This window comes from Fistularia commersonii, chromosome 3 (genome assembly GCF_037954325.1).
Source record: "Fistularia commersonii isolate RoL2024-O1a breed Wild chromosome 3, RoL_Fcom_v1.0, whole genome shotgun sequence".
Lineage (NCBI taxonomy): Eukaryota > Metazoa > Chordata > Actinopteri > Syngnathiformes > Fistulariidae > Fistularia > Fistularia commersonii.
In genome coordinates, this window is record NC_141286.1 from 26,759,179 (window position 1) to 26,771,579 (window position 12,401).

General features: G+C 54.9%; 1 protein-coding gene across 3 annotated transcripts in view; it reads left to right on the forward strand.

Annotated features, from left to right (window-relative positions):
- Positions 1–12,401, forward strand: part of ankrd11 (ankyrin repeat domain 11) — an 84,597-nt gene continuing 72,196 nt past the window's right edge. For all 3 annotated transcript variants that reach the window (XM_086144440.1, XM_086144443.1, XM_086144442.1), the window contains exon 1: positions 1–452. The gene's annotated coding sequence lies outside the window, so the exon portion shown is untranslated. The remainder of the gene's footprint in view (positions 453–12,401) is intronic.

A 12,401-nucleotide genomic window follows, 5' to 3' on the forward strand; every position in this document is an offset into this window, starting at 1 on the left:
GGATAGCGCTCGGACGGGTCTGCGGAAAGGACTTAACCCCGACGAGATCTGATCTTTTCATGATTTTCCTTCAGCCGAGCTCCCCCGCCGCCGCAGCAGAGGCCCGCAGCGGGATCGCGGTCGACGGCGAAGATGAAATAGCCGCGCTGTAACCGACTTTCGACGTGGATATTCGAGTCTTCCCCCCCCACTCGGCCGTCCGTCGGTTGGTGTGTACGGGTTTAACAAGCTAGCGTTAGCCTTAGCTTTAGCTTTAGCGTTAGCCTCCAGTCCAGCGAGCTGCTCCGCTGCCATGGCCTCGGCGGCCGGACGCGGATGTCCCCGGGCCAGCCCGCTCTGAACCGGCCGCAGCAAATGGGAACATCCAGTATCGGCTGAAAACATCGGGGGCGGCGAAGAGAAACCTAAAGATTCGCTCACGGTGCTTTTGTTACGTGGAAACTCGCTCCAAGGTAAGCGTTGCTTCGATACTGCCGTGCTAACCCGCTCAACGACAACAAACCGCCCGCTGGCTCCCCGGCTGATGGGAGCCGCGGCCGGGCAGCCCGCCGCCCCGGTGCTCCTCTCCCCGCACCCCGGACCGGGACCCGCTCCTCCGCCGGGTCCCGTCTCGTATTATTCCACGCCCGGGTGGCTTGTATATCGCCCTCCACGCCGTTTGGAGGATCTGCGCTTGGTTGTGTTTTGCTGGTTAGTGGTCTTTCGATCAGATATCAGTCGTGGTGATTCACAGAGCGTGCATGATGGCGAGCTGTTTTTGTGTCCCTGTATCCGTGTTGTTATTGTTTTGATTTAAAGTGTATCTGCAGCAGTCGTGAGTGGGCGGCTGCACCTCGTCTGCACAAACCCAGGGAGTTCACACCTGTGAGGAGACCAGCTTCTGCTTGTGTTTTCCCACAGCGTTGGAGATGACCACACCGTTGGTCCATGGCCAGGTTACAGAATAATAGTGCCACGGGGTTACCGTGCACCCGATTTTGGGTCTTCTTGTCAGTAATGGCCGGTCAGTGTCCATCGAAGGGAACACAGCGGTCACATTCGACCCGGGACCTGTTTCCACTGTCACGGAAACACTTGGAAATCTGCTGTGCGGCAGCAGCCCGAGTCGGTGTGCAGTGGACACAGCAAAATGGATGTGCCGTTAAATCATCCCCCGCTCCCCCCAAAAAAGACAACAAACGAGGAACGTCGGGGTCCTCTGCGGAAATTTGGGGAAATATGGTGGAAAAGAGTCCCGGTTCACCGGGGAGTGACCGCATGTAGTGAGCAGGGCGCCGAGGGTTTGCATCGACGACACGTGAAATGACTGATATTAGTGCTGCGGGGTGGCTGTCGGCAGTGTGTGGAATAAGGCGTAAACAAGGGGGGCTGCTCGCGTTGTGCTGGGAGATGAGCCGCCGAGGAGTGGGAGCACGAGGATGAGGCTACCCTGTTTGGTGCAGTACCAGCGCTGAGGAAAACACTGCAGTGCTGCTGGTGGTGTTTTCCACCAAGATCCCGAGTGTTGTGGCTTGTTGGGGCGTTCGTGTCGACTTCGCCGCAGAGGCACTGATGTGTGTCTCACACTCCGCTGAGCTGTGGGGCTCTGAATTCCCCTTCTACCCGTTTTAAGATCCACGGCTCAACAAGGTGCTTTTTCTGTACAAAAATTCCTCCTACGCAGGGTCCCGTGAACATTGTCAGACTTTGCTGTCCTGCAACCTGGATCCACCACGCACTGTCCAACCTACTTCAGTGTTTGGGTTTGAACAACAAATAAATGTTTGTTGTTTCTCTTATGGGCTTTGTAAACATCTCAAGTTGACCAGATGAGACCCAGGATGCCCAACACCTCGCCGGTTTGTGCACGTTGTGCTTGTTGGCGAAGCGGTCGCAGCCGTCAGGCAGCGAGTTGCTCCTGCAGCAGGTGAAGTCATAGCGCAGTGCCTCTCCTCGTCCTCCGGACGCACTTTCACTCCAGATATGAAATTCTTATCAGGCGCGGGTTCGGCGTGACGGCCGGGCACCGTGGTCCTGGCGCAGTGCAGGCGGGCTTCTTCCCATCCCTCGCTGTTCTGTCGTCCCCCGGGGCAGAGCGCCGTGACCGGGTTGACTGACAGCCATCGATCAACGCCAGCTGACAGGGAGACGCTAATGTTACATGTTTGAAGGCCGTCTCCGCTCCGAAGGGACCCGATGCAGGTGAACTGTGGACGAGCTCGTCGCCGCTCGCCTCTCTACGTCGAACGGCTGAGCGACAGCGTGGTTCTAGATAGGGAGCGTCGAGATGGACCGAGGGTCAGCACTTTGGCCGAACTCGGCCCGCGAGCGCTGAAATATGGTGAGTTGAGATGTGGTAGAACATTTGAACCATGTTTTGCTGTAGGAAGCAAACCCCACCGCAGCCGCGGTCTGGGATTCATCCTGGTGCTGGAGGTTCAGTGCCAAATATTCAGTGTATGTCCGTACAAAGACAGCATTCACTGCGTGGAGGCTGCTAATTAAAGTTTAATGGTGATTTTGGGGGGCGGAGGTTAAAAATCACGAAACCTAATATTGCAATGCGCGTTTGTATCGTCCTTGTAACTGGAACTGGTTCCGTGGCATTAGGACTCGGGCTGCGCATGCATCAGGAAGGAGAAATGTTTGCTCAGAAGGATCCTGACCTGGGATTTTTGCTGAGATTCACATTTTTTTTTTGTTGTTGGTAGAATAAGAAGAGGCAGCAGTTCTGCAGATGAGCCTCAGATCCCCTTGTTCCTGCCCGTTCTGTCCAGATGCGGAACGAGGCCTGTTGAGTGTTGGGAGGACGTCTTGGGTTTCTGGCCCCTCCGGCCGCCGTGATCAAACGGCGTACAAAGTTCACATGCCTCGCCGCTGTTTACACACCTTCTTTAATGGCTCTTTAAAAGGGCTGTTGCTCTTCCGAGTCCGAGGCGGCTCTCCAAGGCTGAGCTCGAAACATACCGAGTACAGGGCCGGGGGGGAATGGAAGCCGCAGAACAAGATTCCCTTTAGTGCTGTTTGAAATAGGACCGCAGACATTTTGGGAAAAATTGACTTTGCCATATTTTTCCAAAATGTGGAGAAGAAAATCAGATTAGGTTGCTCCAAATCGGCCAGTGGTGCCACGTCTTTGGCCTATCAGCGTCATAACGGGCTCACGGGGTTCCTTCCACAGCAAAGCGGGGCTGCCTGGCCCGGCCGCCCGCCCGGCAGAGATGAGCTCAGACTCCCACGGCATTTGGTTTCAATAATGTGACTGATTGTGAAAACAAAAAAAAAAAAAAAAAAGAAGAAACCCAAAAAACTCCACGCTCATTTTCTGGTTGAGTTAAGCTGCAACTACTGGATTTAGTTGTTGATAAGGAGTGGATTAAGACATTTACAGTGAGTCATAACATTTGAACAGGAGTTACAGAGTCCTCTGTGGCTTGCCCGCAGACCCTCCATGGGAGTGAGGCTTTTTTTTTACCATAATCACAGTCAAAAGAATAAATCTGGTGCAGACTCGAAGACCGCCGCATGCGTCGCCAGCCGCACCGGGAAAGACCAGCTCGGTAATATTCGCAACATCTTACGACGACGGCGCCGCATTCCTGAGCCAGCGGCGGGAGGCCCAAACACACAAGCTGCATGTTGGGAGCAAGTGAATTGCAACCGGAAGAAGAAAGAGAGTTAATGACGTGGTTGTCTCGGGCTGGACCGCCGTGCACGGTGCTCCTGAGTGTCCACGGTCGGGTTTCTCCGGAGGACCGCGCAGGAGCGTCGTCCCGATCCCGACAGATCTCCGACGTATCCCGACGGGTCGCGCGTCCAGAGGAAAGCGGCCTCCGGAAACGTGGCCGGATAAAAGCAGTCGCAGAAGTCACGTTATGGCTGACGTGCACTCTCTAATGGAAATAGGATTTAAAATATTATTTATTATGGATTTCCAGGGGGTGGGGGGGGCGTCTGTGTCTGTGAACAATAAGGCGCACTCATCGTCGCAGTCGTCGGTGCATTCAGATGTTGAAGCTACGCTCTTCCATGTAGATTCCGCTGCAGGCTCCCCATGCGGACGCGGTCCGGAGGTCAAGATATTCTCTCTGGATAGCAGCGACCAAACGGAGCACACAGAGCTCCAGTCTGCGGGGGTCATATCCATTGCATTGTGTTGGTCACAATGAAAAAGCCGGTTTGTGTTCTGTCAGAGAGCAGAAGTTTGAATCACCGCTGAATCATTGGATCCTGCGCTGATGAAGAGCATGAAGAACACAGCTCGCTCTGTGGAGGCCGAGGTCGGCCGACCTGCGGCGTTACCCGGGTCCACGCTGGACACGGCGGCGCCATTCAAAAGACCAGTCGCTCATAGAAAAACAGATGAGTTGCTGGAATATTCATGGGGGGGGCCTGAACAATCGGCCCGCTTTTCTGCCCGTCTGAGCGGACGCTGAATTGAAGTAGCGGGCGTCCGGAGCTGACCCTCCCCCAGGTGGAGGTCAGTGCCTTCCTCCGTGACGCCGCGGGGGGACAAATGGCGCCATCTCCAGCGTTTGCAGGAAACACGGTCCCGTCGTCGCTGCCGACCCAATCCTAGCCAATGAGAACCCCGCAGGATTCCTTCTTGAGCCGCCTGATAAAATCATGTCGGGCTGGAAATCCCTTCCTGACAGTTCCTACCCTGCAGTGTGACATCCGTGCACCCCGAATGCAGGGGCGATGGTGAAACCCTTGTGCTGCTCCTCTCTGCAGAGGACCGCCATCGCAGGTAGACATTATTTTGCTTTATTTCCTGGCTGTTATTCATCCCATGGAGATGGGGACCGTCCCGCAGATAATGAACGCGACCCCTTGTCGGGAGACGACCGGCAGATTTGTTGAGTTACACGACAGATGGTTCCAGATACCGAAAGAGTTGAACCTGGAACATACAGGTAGAAATGTCAGTGAAATGTCAAGGATGTCTTTGTGGCTGCGTGGCGAGGCAGGGAGGGCCGGAGCTGTCAGAGGAACCCGGAGCCGCACGGCCGACAACGTGTTTCCAAATGCGAATTAGCAAATTTGACCTTGTGAATCCAGCCGACCAGCCAGGTCATGGGACCTGGACAGAAACGGGGGCTGATGGATGACCGAGCTGCTGTAGTCTGCCCCGACCTGCTGCTCGCCATCTAAACCCCAGGGTAAAGCCAGTATGGCGCTTGTTAGGACAAAGGTTTCCTTGAAGAGGAAGGGGTTGAAAATTGGGCCGGATCAAAGTTTTAGGATTAAAGATGTGAAGGAAGTGGCATCAGGGTGTTCAAAGTTCACGCCATCGGTGGTTTTTCATCTCTGACACACATTCATCTGTAAATCACGATCAAACCCCTTCATAACATGACTGCTTGGAGACGGGGGTGCACGTCGGTGCCCGTGCACAGAGCCGCACCGTAGCGGACCGTTTGTTTTTCCTATACTGCGCTGAACGTGGCGTTTTCCATGGATACTCACCGACGAGGCCTCGGACCGTCCCGGTCTGCGGTCGCATCGCATTCAGCACCATTTTAAATCTATTGAAACCAGCCGCGGGTCTGAAGCAGCGTCTCCGTGCGAGCCGGGGTTTTCCCCGCCAAGCCGGTGGAAACTTCACTTTGTGTCACTGACGATTCGGCTACAACGCACCTAGCTTAGCAACACACCTAGCTTACCGCGTCCCGTTGTCCGGAGGGAAACCCTCTGCCCAGGATCAAACCAGAGTCTCCGGTTCTAAATCTGCTTGAAGTGCCGGAGCAGTGCGGTCGCCCGTCGACTCTGGTTGTCGGAATGTTCTTCTGGCCCGGCGCTAGCCGCCGAACGCTCTCCTGCAGTGAGAGCCCGAGCCCTCGGCGGTGTCCGGCCCGTCTTATATGTTCACGCTTCGGCTAAAAAGTGTCGGGCGTCTGTATGACACCACAATAGGGCCGAGTCCTCCCGGGGTTTGGCTTCACTTATGTAAACATGCATTATTAACAGATCGTCATTCTCCCTGACTGCAGATCCTGCTCGAGCGCCGTTTAAAATGTACGTAGTGTTGGTCCCCGAAACAGAACCCGATTTATGAGGGATAATATTAGACCGCGCAAGAATGTGGTATTATATTGGAGAGCGTGATTGTAATTATAAGATAATGAAGTGTGTGTGCGTGCTCGCGAGACAGAGAGTTTTTATCCCGGCCTCTCGGAGGGAACGGTTCTCTCCGGAAGCCAACGATGTTGTGTTTACATGTCACGGTGGCGTTGCGTAACGCAGGAATGCTGAATACGTTCACACGCCGGGCCGTCATAACACCGACTCGGGCTGTTTTTAAACGGGCTCCATGATGTCAGCCGTCGTTTTTACGGCGGCATTATGGGGTGTCTGTGTGGAAGTTGCAAGTCTGTCTCGGGCGCTTGTTTGAGCGGCGACGTCGCGCCTGTTTCTTCTCCTTCCGCGAGGTAATAAGCGGCGTTTGCGGCCGCCGCTCGGCAGCGGCGTGTCGAGTGTCTTTCCCTGAGTGCCGGCGAGAGGACCTCCCTCCAGTAAAAATGGATGAATCGGCCGGCTGTTTGAGGTTGTCGTAAGAGGGAAGGAAGCGTCGGCGCTCCAACTCCAGCACCTACACGCCGCCTCCTGTCTCTGCAGGCCTTCCCCTCCCCCTCCCGTGCACAGAGTGGTCCTTTTAGGTAAACAAGCATGGCCACTCCTGCTTCTTGCCTCTCTGTCTGTCCTCGCCATTCTTTTCCTCTCGGTGGCTCGGTGTCCCCCTCGCTCCCCTCTCTTCCTCCCTGTTCCAGTTTTGTAAATCTTTTATGGCGGCTGTTCTACCAGCACAATCTCAGCCCACACTCAAATGGCATCTGAAGCCCTTTGAAATTCAGCCTAGTCCTTTCCCCCCTCCTCTATGCTCAAAGTGAAATGGAACAAAATGGCGGGCCACAATCCTGCTGTTCCCCGAGGAACTGCGGAGCCTCATTTTGGGGTTTAGGAGGTCCTAATGGTCGCTGGTGCTCTTAACTTGTGTTTGGTGGTGCCTGCTTGTTGGCCCTCCTCTGCACCGCTGTTTTTCTCTTCCCCAAGTGTCTTGCACATCAAAGCGGGAGCCTCGCTATTCTGGCGTTCTGCTGCCGCCGCCGCCGCTCCGCCACGAACTTCCACACACTGATCTTCTGATCTTGATGATCAAAGCCGGGAGGAGGAATAGTGGGTGTTGTTGCTGATCCGCTCAATCGGATTCGGCGGAAACGTTCGGAATCGCACGGCGGCGTCCTTGCGGGCCTCGACCCGTCATCCACGCCGGCCGACGGGCCCTCTGGACCGACGGCAACCCGGCGGGGAATCCATCTTCTACTGATCGGAGAGGATTGTCTTAGGACTCGGTGCCGCAACGTCTGACCGCACCTCCGTTCAGAAACCTTCGAGAGCTTGTTTCTTTTTTCTTTTTCCAAAGCTTGCACACCGGTTGTCCCACTAAACAGACAAGTCACCCTTGTGCCAAACACCATCATGATGGTCTGTCATCATTACCAAGGCTAATGTGGCAGTAATAACTTATTCTGTTTGTGAACCGTAAGCCTAACACCCGCTGGTCAGTTGGAGCAGACTAACTAGTCACAATATAGGCTTCCAAAAGGCCCGCTTTGTGCTTTCCCCTTTTCCAAAGCCAGAAGGGCGGTCACATCAGGAGGCTGTCGGACGCTCCGTCAGATGCACCGGACCCGAGGTTTTCCCGGGGAGACCCGAGGCCGCCTCCGGCCCTTCGCTTCTGCTGGGCATCTTCGTGGGAATCTAAGTCCCGGCCAAGCTGTCAGTCAGGGCGAGGGCACCTCTCGGCGGGCCGACCAATCACCGTTTGATTCCTGTCCCCGGAACGAGGCACCAAGAAGTCGCCGGTAAAGACTAGCGTGTACGACTCGTACGAAGATGTAGCGGGTCGTAGCGCCGCGTGGCGCGTCGCTCCCCTTCCTGCCGAAGCCGGAGCGAGAAGCTGTTAAAGAAAGCGGCGACGTCCTGCTTACAACCCCCTGTCTAATCTGCCGGATGCGGTGACTCAGCTTTTCACTCAGGTCAGTGTTTGAGCGATTCAATGATTATTAACCCATCAGACCCAGACCGTCCTCAGTCAGTGGAAGACTCAGTGTCCGTTTGTACGACAGCATCTGATTATAAGCTCAATTTTTTTAAAAGTGTCCTTCGGCGTGCCGGACGTCGTTTGTCTTGGGTTCTTTTTGAGTCTCATGACGAGCCGAGCCCGTAGAAGAGTCGTCTCGATGCCCGTATGTACTGAACGTATACTTGGAAGCTCTCGGTACCTACTGTACGTACTTCACCGTCCAAATTCACAGCTGTTGTGTGTGTGCGGGGGCCGTGGTGATGAGTTGTCCTGTGTGTTGTCATGTTGCCAAAGAGCAGAGTCAGTAACCATTTGTCATTGGAAATGAAACCCTTTAAGTGAAGAACATTTGTTACTGTGAACATGAACCGCGAGGTGTCAGATTGCCTGCGTTCCTGCTTCTCGGCCCAATCGGAGGCTTCTCTTCTCTGCTGAGGGAATGAAGGTCTGGAAAGACCCAGAGCAAAACAGAGATGGGGTTTAAAGACGTCCACATGCTGCCGGCCTTTAAATCTATTATGCATTTTCCTCCAGCCGGTCCATTCCGACGGCTGGGTTTGGTTGTTCTCGTCGGCCTCTTTGAGTTTATATTCCGTACGAAACCCGATCTGAATGAACCTCGGAACCCGGTGAGACGGCGCTGGTTTATCAGCGTTGCTTTAGAGAGACGTTCGGCTGATAGCCCGGGATTATTTGTAGCTTTCGGCAGTAGCCCCGCACGGGTTACCTTTCCGTTCCCGTGCTGCACTCGTCGAAGTAAGGTGAGAATCCCGTCCTGTCGCCGGTCGGCGTTCAGTGACTCGGGCGTTGATGGGACGCGGGTCCACCGGTATGTTTTCGACCAGACCCGCCTCCTCCAACGTGGACAGAAGCATCCCGCTTTCGTCGGACGGCGCCACGTTTGCGTGGACTCGTGTCGTTACGGGAAGAAAGTGGTTAAAAGCCAATTGACATTTTCAAGGGAATAATGATAATAACAAGACAAATGTTGGTCAGAACTTTTCGGATGTCTGTTCTATCCCTCTGTCCCTTCTGGAACGTTCCATGTTTGTCCGCAGCGCCGCCGTGTCAATGCATCTGTTGGATAGCCGTCCAAATGTTGCGATTTTTAAAAAGAGAATTTAGACACCATTATATCCATCCCCCTCCGTTGGGTCTCTTCATTTGAACACTCGCACGCATCCAGTCGGCGGCTCGATCCGTAAGCCGCAGCTATTCATAGGCCGTTAATTGTCGGAGGTTTACAGGTAGAATGAAAATGAGGCGGGGGGCCCGACGCTGACTGAACTACTAATTTCTGATTTGTTTCCTCCGGTCTGTTATTGGCTCACGGTGTCGGGTCTCCGACACGCATGCGGCTCGACAGCCCGGGAGTAGCTGCTGTAGTATTCTCTGCGTATTCTCCAGGTCAGAATAGTAAATCAGGCAGCGAAAGTGGGAGGAGGGCCACCGCACTGCAGCTCGCCGTCTTGTGTCGTGGACCTGGCCTACTGCACTGCAGCTGCATGTAGGTCACTGTGAACACGGCGGGGGAGCCGAGACGCAGCCGTGGAAGGCGATGGTCGAACGCACCTGCGTTCAGATAGACGCCGCGCATCCAAAGACCCCGGGGTTGCGGCGCAACCTCGACGAGACGAGGCTCGCCGCGTGGATATACGGCCCGCCGCCGCCGCCGCTTAGCCAGGCGGGAATGTGTTTTGTGGGAGTCGCTCCGCCGTTCCAGCTGTCCTGTTTTACGCAGATGTCGATCTGGCTCTGTAACCATCCCTGTCTCGGCCCCCGGCCCCCGCTTTATGTCCCTGCCCTTCCATAAAGACCGCCGAAAACATTCCCGCGTTTTGAAGGGCCCGACGTGGACCGGGACGGAGCGAGGCGGCGGCGCTGGCCGACCGGCTTTATCCGTTACCCTCTAATACAGCTAACAAATGGCTTGTTTGGCTGGAGCCGGAACATCACTCTTTAAATTCACCTCACTGCTCCCACCTTGTCGAAGGACAAAGGCAAATCAATCATTTGAAATTGGCTCCTTGTATCGTGTATTAAACAGAAGAGTAGATCGCATCCAATGGTTTCCAACAGTAGAATCTGGCCAACAACAAGATTCCACTCTTCCTCCCAGATACACTGGAATCCTCAGCGCCGGAGTATCTCCCTCTCCGTCTAGTTTGAAGAGTGGACCGGGAGGGACGACTCCGAGCGGAGGGGTTTCGTTGCTGCCGGCCTCCTGTCGGCTGCAGTTGGCCGGTGGTGGCAGCTGGTGTCATATCAGAGAGCAGAGTGTCAGGATGAGACGCCTCTTCTCACCGCCGCGCTCCCTCCACACACACACACACACACACATATACATACACTCACATTTATAGATACATATATATATATATGTCTCCATCCTTGTGATGCCAGCCGTCGGTCGGTGAGTCGCGGCCCTGCATTCCAGAGCGGGCTCACACAATGGATTCCTTAATATTCATTCATGACTTTGACGTTGTGAGTATTTGCTGTTTGTCCGGCCGCAGTGGGAGCCGTCCTGCACCGTCCAGGCCGCTCCTGAATGGCATCAGCCATAAACCCAGACAGGGCTTAAAGTGTTAGGAGGACAAAGTGCTGGCCGGGGGGGGGGGAGGGGAGGGAGGGTAGAGGTGGTCTGGCCGTGCTGAATCTCAATCCTGAAGGCCCTTCAGTGGGGCCGGCCTTTTAATGGGCCAGCTGCAGCCATTCATCTTTCCATTTACATTGAAATGCAACAACAGGAAGGGGGAAGGAGCGGACGCTGGGGACGGGCCTCTGCTTGAGCACGCTGGATGTAAATGGAAAGCAAAGCATACCTAAATACCAAAGAGGGGAGGTCCGCCAGGAGGGGGCCCGTGCCCTCGCTCGCCAATTTGTCCGGCCGTACTTTTGTTTTACCCCGGTCCGTTGTGCGCTAGTATACGTAGCACAAAGGATCTAAGCACCCTTTTTGACCAGTACACGCATTTGCACCGCTCAGCTCTTTTCCCTCTTTACAGCAATGCCGGTGGCTATAAAGAGGTTGTGATTCATGCCGGTGTCAGTTTTAACAGCTCTCTACTGTTGCACCTATTGTCGATGCCCCGTCTCCGTATTTTGCTTTACTCATATTTAGCGGATAATTGCTTGCAGGCGCATGATCTGCTCGAGTTCTTTTATCGAGACATGTTTATGACGTCTCTGCGGACTGTTCCCCGTCCTGAGTGGCTGTAATTGAGGTCATAATGTAGAACTGGCTGGAAGAAGTGTCTTCCGTCGCAAACCGAGGGCCTCAAACTCCGACTCGCAAATGAGGCCAGTGTGTCATTTTTCCGAGTTCATCCGGCTTTCTAGGATAACTTGGACGCCCTCCTCGGTGTCGACGTGACCGTTATTGAGGGGGATTTCTGAAAAATCTGCTCCCTCCTCCCGACATTGCCCGAGGCTGCCGCTAGGGATGAAAACAGGAATACAAAGAGAAAAACCCATGCCTGAAATGGGCCAAACACAAGCGGCATCATACCTCCTCTTCCTCCCCCGGTCCTTGTGGGGGGGTGGGGGGGGCAGGGCAGGGCGGGGGTGGGTGGGGTGGGGGGTAATTGATCTTTTTGCCGCTGTGACCGGTTGATGGTTGCCGTAGAAAGATGTCAGTCAATAAGGTTTCCCCGCTCCTGTCCACGGCCACCAGCTGGTACTTCCATGTCCAAACCAGAGGAAGCCGATGGCTGCCGCTGACAGAGCTGCACCAACGGATGGTGGGTTCACTTTGAGGTAAAGCTCCACCTCAAGCCTTTGCTGACGACACGCTTGCCACGTTTGGGCCGTCCTCGCTGTCGGTCCTCACGTCCCGAAGGATGAACGCCTGTGACCGGGTCGGTCTCCGGTCCGGCCCGGTGGGTTTGGAGCGCCGACGACGCCTCCCGGGAGTCTGGGATTCATTCTGGGCTTCATTCGGGCCCGTAGCCGGACGAATTCAGCCGGTCGGCTCACGTTCTGGGCACGGCAGCGTTGTTATATAATGGAAAGAGACGCAAAAAGTAAGAAATAATCATTTGAAGCAGTAACTGAATAATAACCCGTGTGTGGTTTTCTGAGCTCGGCAGCAGAGTGCGTTACTGTGGGACGGCCGTGACGTTCCAGCCGTGCTCCACGCCATGCTGAAACATGTCTTGAAACGTCTCCAAGGATCTAGAGTCCTATAGAAGATGGCTAAATGATCTGGAGCTCGGGGCCCGTCGTGGATGTTTACCTCACATCCAGTCCGTGGCCGGAGGAGAAGGCATCGCTTGAGGCCTTCAAAGGTTGTGCGGCTGCTTTTTTTTCCCCCCTAGCGACGCTCGCCGCCATC